The following is a 13,372-nucleotide window of genomic DNA, read 5'->3' as shown; positions in this document are numbered from 1 at the left end:
CCTGGGGTCAGATAAAGCGGTCACGCAAAATTTGAGCACCAACGGAAGACATTTGGGGGTGTCGGTGTGCCAGAAACCAGCATTCGCCGAAACTCGGATTATCGTGAAAAATGCGTTAAAACTCGTTATTTAAAGATGAAATCGAACAGGTTAACTCCTGAAATGAGCTAGGACGCGTGATTGAAAAACAGGGAGGAAAAGAAATCGGGTCCGTTACGACCTCCCGAACGGCTGAAATTGAAGTGTATAATACACGGTTTTTCGGGATTCTGACGTCCCGGAACAAAATTCTCCGGAAATTGCATAGGATGTTCCTGGGGTCAGATAAAGCGGCCACGCAAAATTTGAGCACCAACGGAAGACATTTGGGGCTGCCGGTGTTCCAGAAACCAGCATTCGCCGAAACTCGGATTATCGTGAAAAATGCGTTAAAACTCGTTATTTGAGGATGAAATCGAACAGGGTAACTCCTGAAATGAACTAGGACGCGTGACTGAAAAACAGGGAGGAATAGAAACCGGGTCCGGTACGACCTCCCGAACGGCTGAAATTGAAATGTATAATACACTGTTTTTCGGGATTCTGGGGTCCCGGAACAAAATTCTCCGGAAATCGCATAGGATGTTCCTGGGGTCAGATAAAGCGGCCACGCAAAATTTGAGCACCAACGGAAGACATCTGGGGGTGCCGGTGTGCAAGAAACCAGCATTCGCCGAAACTCGGATTATCGTGAAAAATGCGTTAAAACTCGTATTTAAATTTGAAATCGAACAAAGTTAACTCTGAAATGAGCTAGGACGCGTGATTGAAAAAGGAGTAAAAGAAACCGGGTCCGATACGACCTCCCGAACGGTGAAATTGAAGTGTATAATACACGGTTTTCGGGATTGCAGGGTCCCAGAACAAAATTCTCCGAAATCGCATAGGATGTTCCTGGGGTCTAATAAAGAGGCCACGCAAAATTTGAGCACCAACGGAAGACATTTGATCTTTGCGGTGTTCAAAACCAAAGCATTCGCCGAAACTCGGATTATCGTGAAAAATGCGTTAAAACTCGTTATTTGAGGATGAAATCGAACAGGGTAACTCCTGAAATGGTCTAGGACGCGTGATTGAAAAACAGGGAGGAAAAGAAACCGGGTCCGGTACGACCTCCCGAACGGCTGAAATTGAAGTGTATAATACACGGTTTTTCGGGATTCTGGGGTCCCGGAACAAAATTCTCCGGAAATCGCATAGGATGTTCATGGGGTCAGATAAAGCGGTCACGCAAAATTTGAGCACCAACGGAAGACATTTGGGGGTGTCGGTGTGCCAGAAACCAAAGCATTCGCGAAACTCGGATTATCGTGAAAATGCGTTAAAACTCGTTATTTAAGGATGAAATCGAACAGGTTAACTCCTGAAATGAGCTAGGACGCGTGATTGAAAAAACGGGGAGGAAAAGAAATCGGGTCCGATTGACGACCTCCGAACGGCCGAAATTGAAGTGTATAATACACGGTTTTTCGGGATTCGGGGGTCCTGGAACAAAATTCTCCGGAAATCGCATAGGATGTTCCTGGGGTCAGATAAAGCGACCACGCAAAATTTGAGCACCAACGGAAGACATTTGGGGGTGTCGGTGTGCCAGAAACCAGCATTCGCCGAAACTCGGATTATCGTGAAAAATGCGTTAAAACTCGTTATTTGAGGATGAAATCGAACAGGGTAACTCCTGAAATGAACTAGGACGCGTGATTGAAAAACAGGGAGGAAAAGAAACCGGGTCCGGTACGACCTCCCGAACGGCTGAAATTGAAGTGTATAATACATGGTTTTTCGGGATTCTGGGGTTCCGGAAGAAAATTCTCCGGAAATCGCATAGGATGTTCTTGGGGTCAGATAAAGCGGCCACGCAAAATTTTAGCACCAACGGAAGACATTTGGGGCTGCCGGTGTGCCAGAAACCAACATTCGCCGAAACTCGGATTATCGTGAAAAATGCGTTAAAACTCGTTATTTGAGGATGAAATCGAACAGGTTAACTCCTGAAATGAGCTAGGACGCGTGATTTAAAAACAGGGAGGAAAAGAAACCGGGTCCGGGACGACCTCCCGAACGGCTGAAATTGAAGTGTATAATACACGGTTTTTCGGGATTCCGGGGTCCCGGAACAAAATTCTCCGAAAATTGTATAGGATGTTCCTGGGGTCAGATAAAGCGGCCACGCAAAATTTGAGCAACAACGGAAGACATTTGGGGGTGCCGGTGTGCCAGAAACCAGCATTCGCCGAAACTCGGATTATCGTGAAAAATGCCTTAAGACTCGTTATTTAAGGCTGAAATCGAACAGGTTCACTCCTGAAATGATCTAGGACGTGTGATTGAAAAACAGGGAGAAAAAAAACCGGTTCCGGTACGACCTCCCGAACGACTGAAATTGAAGTGTATAATACACGGTTTTTCGGGATTCTGGGGTCCCGGAACAAAATTCTCCGGAAATCGCATTGGATGTTCCTGGGGTGAGATAAAGCGGCCACGCAAAATTTGAGCACCAACGGAAGACATTTGGGGGTGCCGATGTGCTAGAAACCAGCATTCGCCGAGACTCGGATTATCGTGAAAAATGTGTTAAAACTCGTTATTTGAGGCTGAAATCGAACAGGTTAACTCCTAAAATGAGTTAGGACGCGTGATTGAAAAACAGGGAAAAAAAGAAACCGGGTCCGGTACGACCTCCCGAACGGCTGAAATTGGAGTGTATAATACACGGTTTTCGGGATTCCGGGTCCCGGAACAAAATTCTCCGGAAATCGCATAGGATGTTCTTGGGGTCAGATAAAGCGGCCACGCAAAATTTGAGCACAAACGGAAGACATTTGGGGATGTCGGTGTGCAAGAAACCAGCATTCGCCGAAACTCGGTTTATCGTGAAAAATGCGTTAAAACTCGTTATTTGAGGCTGAAATCGAACAGATTAACTCTCGAAATGAGCTAGGAAGCGTGATTCAAAAAACAAGGAAAAAAAGAAACCGGGTCCGGTACGACCTCCCGAACGGCTGAAATTGAAGTGTATATAATACACGGTTTTTCAGGATTCCGGGTCCCGGAACAAAATTCTCCGAAAATCGCATAGGATGTTCTTGGGGTCAGATAAAGCGGCCACACAAAATTTGAGCACAAACGGAAGACATTTGGGGGTGCCGGTGTGCCAGAAACCAGCATTCGCCGAAACTCGGATTATCGTGAAAAATGCGTTAAAACTCGTTATTTGAGGCTTAAATCGATCAGGTTACAATCTAAAATGAGCTAGGACGCGTGATTGAAAAACAGGGAGAAAAAAAGCGGGTCCGAGACGACCTCCCGAACTATTTGAAATTGAAGTGTATAATACACGGTTTTTCGGAATTCCGGGGTCCCGGAAAAAATTCTCCGGAAATCGCATTGGATGTTCCTGGGGTGAGATAAAGCGGCCACGCAAAATTTGAGCACCAACGGAAGACATTTGGGGGTGCCGATGTGCTAGAAACCAGCATTCGCCGAGACTCGGATTATCGTGAAAAATGTGTTAAAACTCGTTATTTGAGGCTGAAATCGAACAGGTTAACTCCTAAAATGAGCTAGGACGCGTGATTGAAAAACAGGGAAAAAAAGAAACCGGGTCCGGTACGACCTCCCGAACGGCTGAAATTGGAGTGTATAATACACGGTTTTTCGGGATTCCGGGTCCCGGAACAAAATTCTCCGGAAATCGCATAGGATGTTCTTGGGGTCAGATAAAGCGGCCACGCAAAATTTGAGCACAAACGGAAGACATTTGGGGATGTCGGTGTGCAAGAAACCAGCATTCGCCGAAACTCGGTTTATCGTGAAAAATGCGTTAAAACTCGTTATTTGAGGCTGAAATCGAACAGATTAACTCTCGAAATGATCTAGGAAGCGTGATTGAAAAACAAGGAAAAAAAGAAACCGGGTCCGGTACGACCTCCCGAACGGCTGAAATTGAAGTGTATATAATACACGGTTTTTCAGGATTCCGGGTCCCGGAACAAAATTCTCCGAAAATCGCATAGGATGTTCTTGGGGTCAGATAAAGCGGCCACGCAAAATTTGAGCACAAACGGAAGACATTTGGGGGTGCCGGTGTGCCAGAAACCAGCATTCGCCGAAACTCGGATTATCGTGAAAAATGCGTTAAAACTCGTTATTTGAGGCTTAAATCGAACAGGTTACAATCTAAAATGAGCTAGGACGCGTGATTGAAAAACAGGGAGAAAAAGAAACTGGGTCCGGTACGACCTCCCGAACGGCTGAAATTGAAGTGTATAATACACGGTTTTTCGGGATTCTGGGGTTCCGGAAGAAAATTCTCCGGAAATCGCATAGGATGTTCCTGGGGTCAGATAAAGCGGCCACGCAAAATTTGAGCACCAACGAAAGACATTTGGGGGTGTCGGGGTGCCAGAAACCACCATTCGCCGAAACTCGGATTATCGTGAAAAATGCGTTAAAACTCGTTATTTAGGGATGAAATCGAACAGGTTAACTCCTGAAATGAGCTAGGACGCGTGATTGAAAAACAGGAGAAAAAGAAACCGGGTCGAGACGACCTCCCGAACGGTGAAATAGAAGTGTATATAATACACGGTTTTCGGGATCTCGGGGTCCCGGAACAAAATTCTCCGGAAATCGCATAGGATGTTCCGGGGTCAGATAAAGCGGCCACGCAAAATTTGAGCACCAACGGAAGACATTTGGGGGTGCCGGGTGCGTAAACCACCATTCGCCGAAACTCGGATTATCGTGAAAAATGCGTTAAAACTCGTTATTTAGGGATGAAATCGAACAGGTTAACTCCTGAAATGAGCTAGGACGCGTGATTGAAAAACAGGGAGGAAAAGAAACCGGGTCCGGTACGACCTCCCGAACGGCTGAAATAGAAGTGTATATAATACACGGTTTTTCGGGATTCTGGGGTCCCGGAACAAAATTCTCCGGAAATCGCATAGGATGTTCCTGGGATCAGATAAAGCGGCCACGCAAAATTTGAGCACCAACGGAAGACATTTGTGGGTGCCGGTGTGCCAGAAACCAGCATTCGCCGAAACTCGGATTATCGTGAAAAATGCGTTAAAACTCGTTATTTGAGGATGAAATCGAACAGGTTAACTCCTGAAATGAGCTAGGACGCGTGATTGAAAAACAGGGAGAAAAATAAACCGAGTCCGGTACGACCTCCCGAACGGCTGAAATTTAAGTAAATTATACACGGTTTTTCGGGATTCCGGGGTCCCGGAACAAAATTCTCCGGAAATCGTATAGGATGTTCTTGGGGTCAGATAAAGCGGCCACGCAAAATTTGAGCACAAACGGAAGACATTTGGGGGTGCCGGTGTGCCAGAAACCAGCATTCGCCGAATCTCGGATTATCGTGAAAAATGCGTTAAAACTCGTTATTTGAGGATGAAATCGAACAGGTTAACTTCTAAAATGCGCTAGGACGCGTGATTGAAAAACAGAGAGAAAAAGAAACTGGTTCTGGTACGACCTCCCGAACGGCTAAAATTGAAGTGTATAATACACGGTTTTTCGGGATTCTGGGGTTCCGGAACAAAATTCTCCGGAAATCACATAGGATGTTCCTGGGGTCAAATAAAGCGGCCACGCAAAATTTGAGCACCAACGGAAGACATTTGGGGGTGCGGTGTGCGTAAAAAAGATTCGAAACTCGGATTATCGTGAAAAATACCTTAAAACTCGTTATTTGAGGATGAAATCGAACAGGTTAACTTCTAAAATGAGCTAGGACGCGTGATTGAAAAACAGAGAGAAAAAGAAACTGGTTCTAGTACGACCTCCCGAACGGCTAAAATTGAAGTGTATAATACACGGTTTTTCGGGATTCTGGGGTTCCGGAACAAAATTTTCCGGAAATCACATAGGATGTTCCTGGGGTCAAATAAAGCGGCCACGCAAAATTTGAGCACCAACGGAAGACATTTGGGGGTGCGGTGTGCGTAAACCAAAGATTCGCGAAACTCGGATTATCGTGAAAAATGCGTTAAAACTCGTTATTTGAGGATGAAATCGAACAAGTTAACTCCTGAAATGAGCTAGGACGCGTGATTGAAAAACAGGGAGGAAAAGAAACCGGGTCCGGTACGACCTCCCGAACGGCTGAAATTGAAGTGTATAATACACGATTTTTCGGGATTCTGGGGCCCCGGAACAAAATTCTCCGGAAATCGCATAGGATGTTCCTGGGGTCAGATAAAGCGGCCACGCAAAATTTGAGCACCAACGGAAGACATCTGGGGGTGCCGGTGTGCCAGAAACCGGCATTCGCCGAAACTCGGATTATCGTGAAAAATGCTTTAAAAGTCGTTATTTAGGGATGTAATCGAACAGGTTAACTCCTGAAATGAGCTAGGACGCGTGATTGAAAAACAGGGAGGAAAAGAAACCGGGTCCTGTACGACCTCCCGAACGGTTGAAATTGAAGTTATATAATACACGGTTTTTCGGGATTCCGGGGTCCCGGAAAAAAATTCTCCGGAAATCGCATAGGATGTTCCCGGGGTCAAATAAAGCGGCCACGCAAAATTTGAGCACCAACGAAAGACATTTGGGGGTGCCGGTGTGCCAGAAACCAGCATTCGCCGAAACTCGGATTATCGTGAAAAATGCGTTAAAACTCGTTATTTGAGGTTGAAATCGAACAGGTTAACTCCTGAAATGAGCCAGGACGCGTGATTGAAAAACAGGGAGAAAAAGAAACCGGGTCCGGTACGACCTCCCGAACGGTTGAAATTGAAGTTATACACGGTTTTTCGGGATTTCGGGGTCCCGGAAAAAATTCTCTGGAAATCGCATAGGATGTTCCCGAGGTCAGATAAAGTGGCCACGCAAAATTTTTGCACCAACGAAAGACATTTGGGGGTGCCGGTGTGCCAGAAACCAGCATTCGCCGAAACTCGCATTATCGTGAAAAATGCGTTAAAAGTCGTTATTTAGGGATGAAATCGAACAGGTTAATTCCTGAAATGAGCTAGGACGCGTGATTGAAAAACAGGGAGGAAAAGAAACCGGGTCCGGTACGACCTCCCGAACGGCTTAAATTGAAGTGTATATACATGGTTTTTTGGGATTCTGGGGTCTCGGAACAAAATTCTCCGGAAATCGCATAGGATGTTCCTGGGGTCAGATAAAGGGGCCACGCAAAATTTGAGCACCAACGGAAGACATTTGGGGTGCGGTGTGCGAAAACCAGCATTCGCGAAACTCGGATTATCGTGAAAATGCGTTAAAACTCGTTATTTGAGGATGAAATCGAACAGGTTAACTCCTAAAATGAGCTAGGACGCGTGATTGAAAAAAACAGCGAAAAAAAGAAACCGAGTCCGATGCGACCTCCCGAACGGCCGAAATTGAAGTAAATTATACACGGTTTTTCGGGATTCTGGGGTCTCGGAACAAAATTCTCCGGAAATCGTATAGGATGTTCTTGGGGTCAGATAAAGCGGCCACGCAAAATTTGAGCACAAACGGAAGACATTTGGGGGTGCGGTGTGCGAAACCAAAGATTCGCCGAAACTCGGATTATCGTGAAAAATGCGTTAAAACTCGTTTTTGAGGCTGAAATCGAACAGTTAACTCTGAAATGAGCTAGGACGCGTGATTGAAAAACAGGAGAAAAAATACCGCTTTCGCACGACCTCCCGAACGGTGAAATTGAAGTGTTTAATACACGGTTTTTGGGATTTCGGGTCCCGGAACAAAATTCTCGGAAATCGCATAGGATGTTCTTGGGGTCGATAAAGCGGCCAAAAATTGAAGATATCGATCAAGAAATTGAATTCATTTCTCTTCTTTCAATCGAGGATATTTTGAGCACAAACGGAAGACATTTGGAGATGCTTGGTGTGCAAGAAACCAAAGATTCGCCGAAACTCGGATTATCGTGAAAATGCGTTAAAACTCGTTATTTGAGGATGAAATCGAAACGGTTAACTCCTGAAATGAGCTAGGACGCGTGATAGAAAAACAGGGAAAAAAAGAAACCGGTCAAGTACGACCTCCCGAACTAGTGAAATTGAAGTGTATAATACACGTTTTTCGTGATTTGGCGTCCGAAAAAATTCTCCGGAAATCGCATAGGATGTTCCTGGGTTCAGATAAAGCGGCCACGCAAAATTTGAGCACCAACGGATGATATTTGGGGGTGCCGGTGTGCCAGAAACCAGCATTCGCTAAACTCGGATTATCGTCAAAAATGCGTTAAAACTCGTTATTTGAGGCTGAAATCGAACAGGTTAACTTCTAAAATGATCTAGGACGCGTGATTGAAAAACAGGGAGAAAAAGAAACCGGTCCGGTACGACCTCCCGAACGGCTGAAATTGAAGTGTATAATACATGGTTTTTCAGGATTCCGGGGTCCCGGAACAATATTCTTCGAAAATCGCATAGGATATTCCTGGGGTCAGATAAAGCGGCCACGCAAAATTTGAGCACCAACGGAAGACATTTGGGGGTACCGGTGTGCCAGAAACCAGTATTCGCCGAAACTCGGATTATCGTGAAAAATGCCTTAAAACTCGTTATTTAAGGTTGAAATCGAACAGGTTAACTTCTAAAATGAGCTAGGACGCGTGATTGAAAAGCAGGGAGAAAAAGAAACGGGTTCCGGTACGACCTCCCGAACGGCTGAAATTGAAGTGTATAATACACGGTTTTTCGGAATTCCGGGGTCCCGGAACAAAATTCTCCGGAAATCGCATAGGATGTTCTTGGGGTCAGATAAAGCGGCCAAAAATTGAAGATACAGATCAAGAAATTGAATTCATTTCTCTTCTTTCAATCGAGGATATTTTGAGCACAAACGGAAGACATTTGGAGATGCCGGTGTGCAAGAAACCAGCATTCGCCGAAACTCGGATTATCGTGAAAAATGCGTTAAAACTCGTTATTTGAGGATGAAATCGAACCGGTTAACTCCTGAAATGAGCTAGGACGCGTGATAGAAAAACAGGGAAAAAAAGAAACCGGGTCTGGTACGACCTCCCGAACGGCTGAAATTGAAGTGTATAATACACAGTTTTTCGTGATTCCCGGCGTCCCGAAAAAAATTCTTCGGAAATCGCATAGGATGTTCCTGGGTTCAGATAAAGCGGCCACGCAAAATTTGAGCACCAACGGATGATATTTGGGGGTGCCGGTGTGCCAGAAACCAGCATTCGCTAAACTCGGATTATCGTCAAAAATGCGTTAAAACTCGTTATTTGAGGCTGAAATCGAACAGGTTAACTTCTAAAATGATCTAGGACGCGTGATTGAAAAACAGGGAGAAAAAGAAACCGGTCCGGTACGACCTCCCGAACGGCTGAAATTGAAGTGTATAATACATGGTTTTTCAGGATTCCGGGGTCCCGGAACAATATTCTCCGAAAATCGCATAGGATATTCCTGGGGTCAGATAAAGCGGCCACGCAAAATTTGAGCACCAACGGAAGACATTTGGGGGTACCGGTGTGCCAGAAACCAGTATTCGCCGAAACTCGGATTATCGTGAAAAATGCCTTAAAACTCGTTATTTAAGGTTGAAATCGAACAGGTTAACTTCTAAAATGAGCTAGGACGCGTGATTGAAAAGCAGGGAGAAAAAGAAACCGGTTCCGGGTACGACCTCCCGAACGGCTGAAATTGAAGTGTATAATACACGGTTTTTCGGAATTCCGGGGTCCCGGAACAAAATTCTCCGGAAATCGCATAGGATGTTCCTGGGGTGAGATAAAGCTGCCACGCAAAAATTGAGCACCAACGGAGGACATTTGGGGGTGCCGGTGTGCTAGAAACCAGCATTCGCCGAAACTCGGATTATCGTGAAAAATTCGTTAAAACTCGTTATTTGAGGCTGAAATCGAACAGGTTAACTCCTGAAATGAGCTAGGACGCGTCATTGAAAAACAGGGAAAAAAAGAAACCAGGTCCGGTACGACCTCCCGAACGGTTGAAATTGAAGTATATAATACACGGTTTTTCGGGATTCCGGGTCCCGGAACAAAATTCTCCGGAAATCGCATAGGATGTTCTTGGGGTCAGATAAAGCGGCCACGCAAAATTTGAGCACAAACGGAAGACATTTGGGAATGCCGGTGTGTGTAAGAAACCAAAGATTCGCGAAACTCGGATTATCGTGAAGAATGCGTTAAAACTCGTTATTTGAGGCTGAAATCGAACAGGTTAACTCTCGAAATGAGCTAGGACGCGTGATTGAAAAACAAGGAAAAAAGGAAACCGGGTCCGGTACGACCTCCTGAATGGCTGAAATTGAAGTGTATACACGGTTTTTCAGGATTCCGGGTCCCGGAACAAAATTCTCCGGAAATTGCATAGGATGTTCTTGGGGTCAGATAAAGTGGCCACGCAAAATTTGAGCACAAACGGAAGATATTTGGGGGTGCCGGTGTAACACCCGCGTTTTTTTCCGTCATAATGTTAGTTACCCTCGGGCTTTAAATTTCTTTAATTGATTTTATAATTTTTCTAAGTTGTCATATTTATTATGATAGGGCGATAAATTTATAAACTATGCGTATTATTTAAAATTGCAAGACTATTTTATAAAGTATATAAAACTAAATTATTCCCGACTCATATTTTAATATTGAAATACATATTCTATTTAAGTAGACTACGTCATTTTATTTTTATATGGTAGACCTAAGTCACATCTCCACTATCCTTTGGGAAATCCCACATTCCTGTTACGTTATTTTCTTTAAAGAGAGGTCTTATGCCACTCAAATTATATGATAAACTAAATATCATCATCTCTTCGTCATTTTGTGCTTACCAAACACCTACCTTTGGCATCTCAGTTCTCACTCATTTCTTATCGGTTTTCAGTAATTTTTGCGCCATTCTCTTCATCTCGCGGTAAGGATCGTAATCGTATTATTTTCGTTCAACTTCGCCTCCTTTTATAAGTGTCCCAGTAGCTCTAAAACGTGTATGTTTAACGCCGTTTCCGTTCCGATTTCGACGTAGGCTCAAACTCGGACGACCCGGACGCCGACTCTTACGTTGTTGACGATTCGATTGAAGATTAAGCGCTAAAAGGTAACGTCGACGATTGTCCTCGGTATTCCATCGCGGTTTGCGGTCTTGTATGTAGATTGGTCTATAATTGTTCTGTTGGTATGTGTAGTTGTTGTGAATGTTTTGCTATCTATCTAAATCGTCCGATTATGCATATAGTATGTACATAGTATTGTGTAGATGAGTTTTATTTGCACAAGTGCTGTTTTGCGTTAGTATGGCCAAAAGATTTACCATTGGTTGGTTCATATTATCTTTATCACATTAGTAAGTATTATAAGTAGTACGTATATATTAATGACCTAGCTTGCAATATAACAAGGAGATTAGTAGTATACACATAAAATGTAAACTACGGTTTGTATGAGTTTCATGAGTCTTGGCATGCTTAGTTTTTTGGCTGTTGTTGGTCTTTGAGGTTCCTAATGCAAGTATTTGTGGTTCACGTCTAAAATTATTGTTGTTTCAACATTCGGCAAATGGACTATTTTAAGCATAAGTCGTTAACTTATTCCGTAAATGAACAATGGCCTAAACCATGTAATATATAATCAAATATTAATGCTCATCGTTAAGTTGTACGAAGAATGGTAATATTCATTATAGTTTGCATTGATAATTAATATGCGGTGTATAGGATTGTTAATTACATGAATGTAGCATATCATTATGGTTATTGGGAACTTTAATAATAATGTTGGGAAATTAGGTAGAACTCCCTTTTTGGTGTTAAGATGTTTATAATACCAGTATGTGATTATAGTGGTGTCCTTGAGAAACTTTGCTATTAATAAAATATGTCAATATCTCACACTTTATTTACACTAATGTCTTAATGGGTCCGTTCATGCTAACAATAGAGTAGGTGTTATAATATTAAAAGTATGTTTGTGGATGCTGTTGTCATTTTTGCATTCAACTGAAGGTATGGTATGTAGTATATAATATTAAAAGCATGTTTGTGGATGTTGTTGTCATTTTGCATTCAAGTTTTATATTTGTTTGTCCATATTAATTAGTTAACCAACGTAAGTATGGGTACATGATTAATTAATGGTGATGAGAAAACATGGTGTGCTTTATGCTCTGTGATTAGTCGAGATTAAGTTTTGTGTCTTAAAGGTTGTACGTAATTATTCAATTAATATTATGGATATTGAGTACTGGGTGCAAATTATGCGACGTTTTGATTAACTGTCGTAAGTTTTGTAATTATTTGCTCATATTAAATGGTTAACCACCGTAATTATGAATCGTCTTAATTTATCCGCTTCACTTGTATCCTAGTAGCTGTGTGTATGGGCAGTCTAGGCAGGTCGGAGTCGTCCTATTAGCCCGGTTGTTTATAGGCTAATATGGAGTCTATGGGGTCATCAGCCCGGATGTTTATAGGCTTGGTGATCGTCTAATCGGGGCGTTTGTCCCGAGAGTGTGGCCATACTTAGACTAGGACCGTATATTTATCGTAGTCCTACCGTAGGGATAAAATGTGATGATGGGTTGCCTTGACGTTTCGCCTTACTAAGTGGTAACTGATTTAATATGTTTGGTTTAATAAGTTTACGTTTATTAAATGAGTCATTTGAATTATTTAGTTTAAAGTGTGATTAATTAATAATGAGCTTATAATTTTAGTTGTATAACATGTTTATTGGTAAGTCATTTGTTCATTATTGATCTATCTTAATTACTTGGTTGCTTTATCGTGATGTAATATGGCTGGGAGGACGTCCGAGTTACTCCCCATCGATCGTTGTCATTCTTATGACTGACAGGTGGTTGATGGTTGCTTATTTTTATTTGCTGGGGTTGCATCGAGTGAGCTAGCGAGCGCCTTTGTTTAGCGCACTCTATTAGTTTTAATTTGACTCTTGATTTTAGTCTTTATTTCATTTCGGATATAGGGGTATTTATTCCCCGTAGACCATGTATTTCCTTTTGAGAACTTTTTTTTTTTGTAGCTACCGCGGTGTCAGGGTGTTTCCGCCACCTTGAACATATTTTACGTTCTTGTTTCACCGTGGTTGTTACAGTCGGTGTGCCAGAAACCAGCATTCGCCGAAACTCGGATTATCGTGAAAAATGCGTTAAAACTCGTTATTTGAGGCTGAAATCGAACAGGTTAACTCCTGAAATGAGCTAGGACACGTGATTGAAAAACAGGGAGAAAAAGAAATCGGTTCCGGTACGACCTCCCGAACGGCTGAAATTGAAGTGTATAATACACGGTTTTTCGGGATTCCGGGTCCCGGAACAAAATTCTCCGGAAATCGCATAGGATGTTCTTGGAG

The 13,372-nt window shown here is 43.2% G+C and overlaps 1 long non-coding RNA gene across 1 annotated transcript; it reads left to right on the top strand.

The window, feature by feature from the left end:
* Positions 1–10,777: 10,777 nt before the first annotated feature.
* Positions 10,778–13,027, top strand: LOC141637802 (uncharacterized). The gene is made up of 3 exons (XR_012541910.1): positions 10,778–10,919; positions 11,031–11,102; positions 12,857–13,027. It is a non-coding gene; the product is annotated as an uncharacterized LOC141637802 (long non-coding RNA).
* The last annotated feature ends 345 nt before the right edge of the window (positions 13,028–13,372 follow it).

Source organism: Silene latifolia, unplaced genomic scaffold, assembly GCF_048544455.1.
Source record: "Silene latifolia isolate original U9 population unplaced genomic scaffold, ASM4854445v1 scaffold_144, whole genome shotgun sequence".
NCBI classification, from domain to species: domain Eukaryota; kingdom Viridiplantae; phylum Streptophyta; class Magnoliopsida; order Caryophyllales; family Caryophyllaceae; genus Silene; species Silene latifolia.
This window is presented reverse-complemented; position numbering and strand designations above follow the sequence as displayed.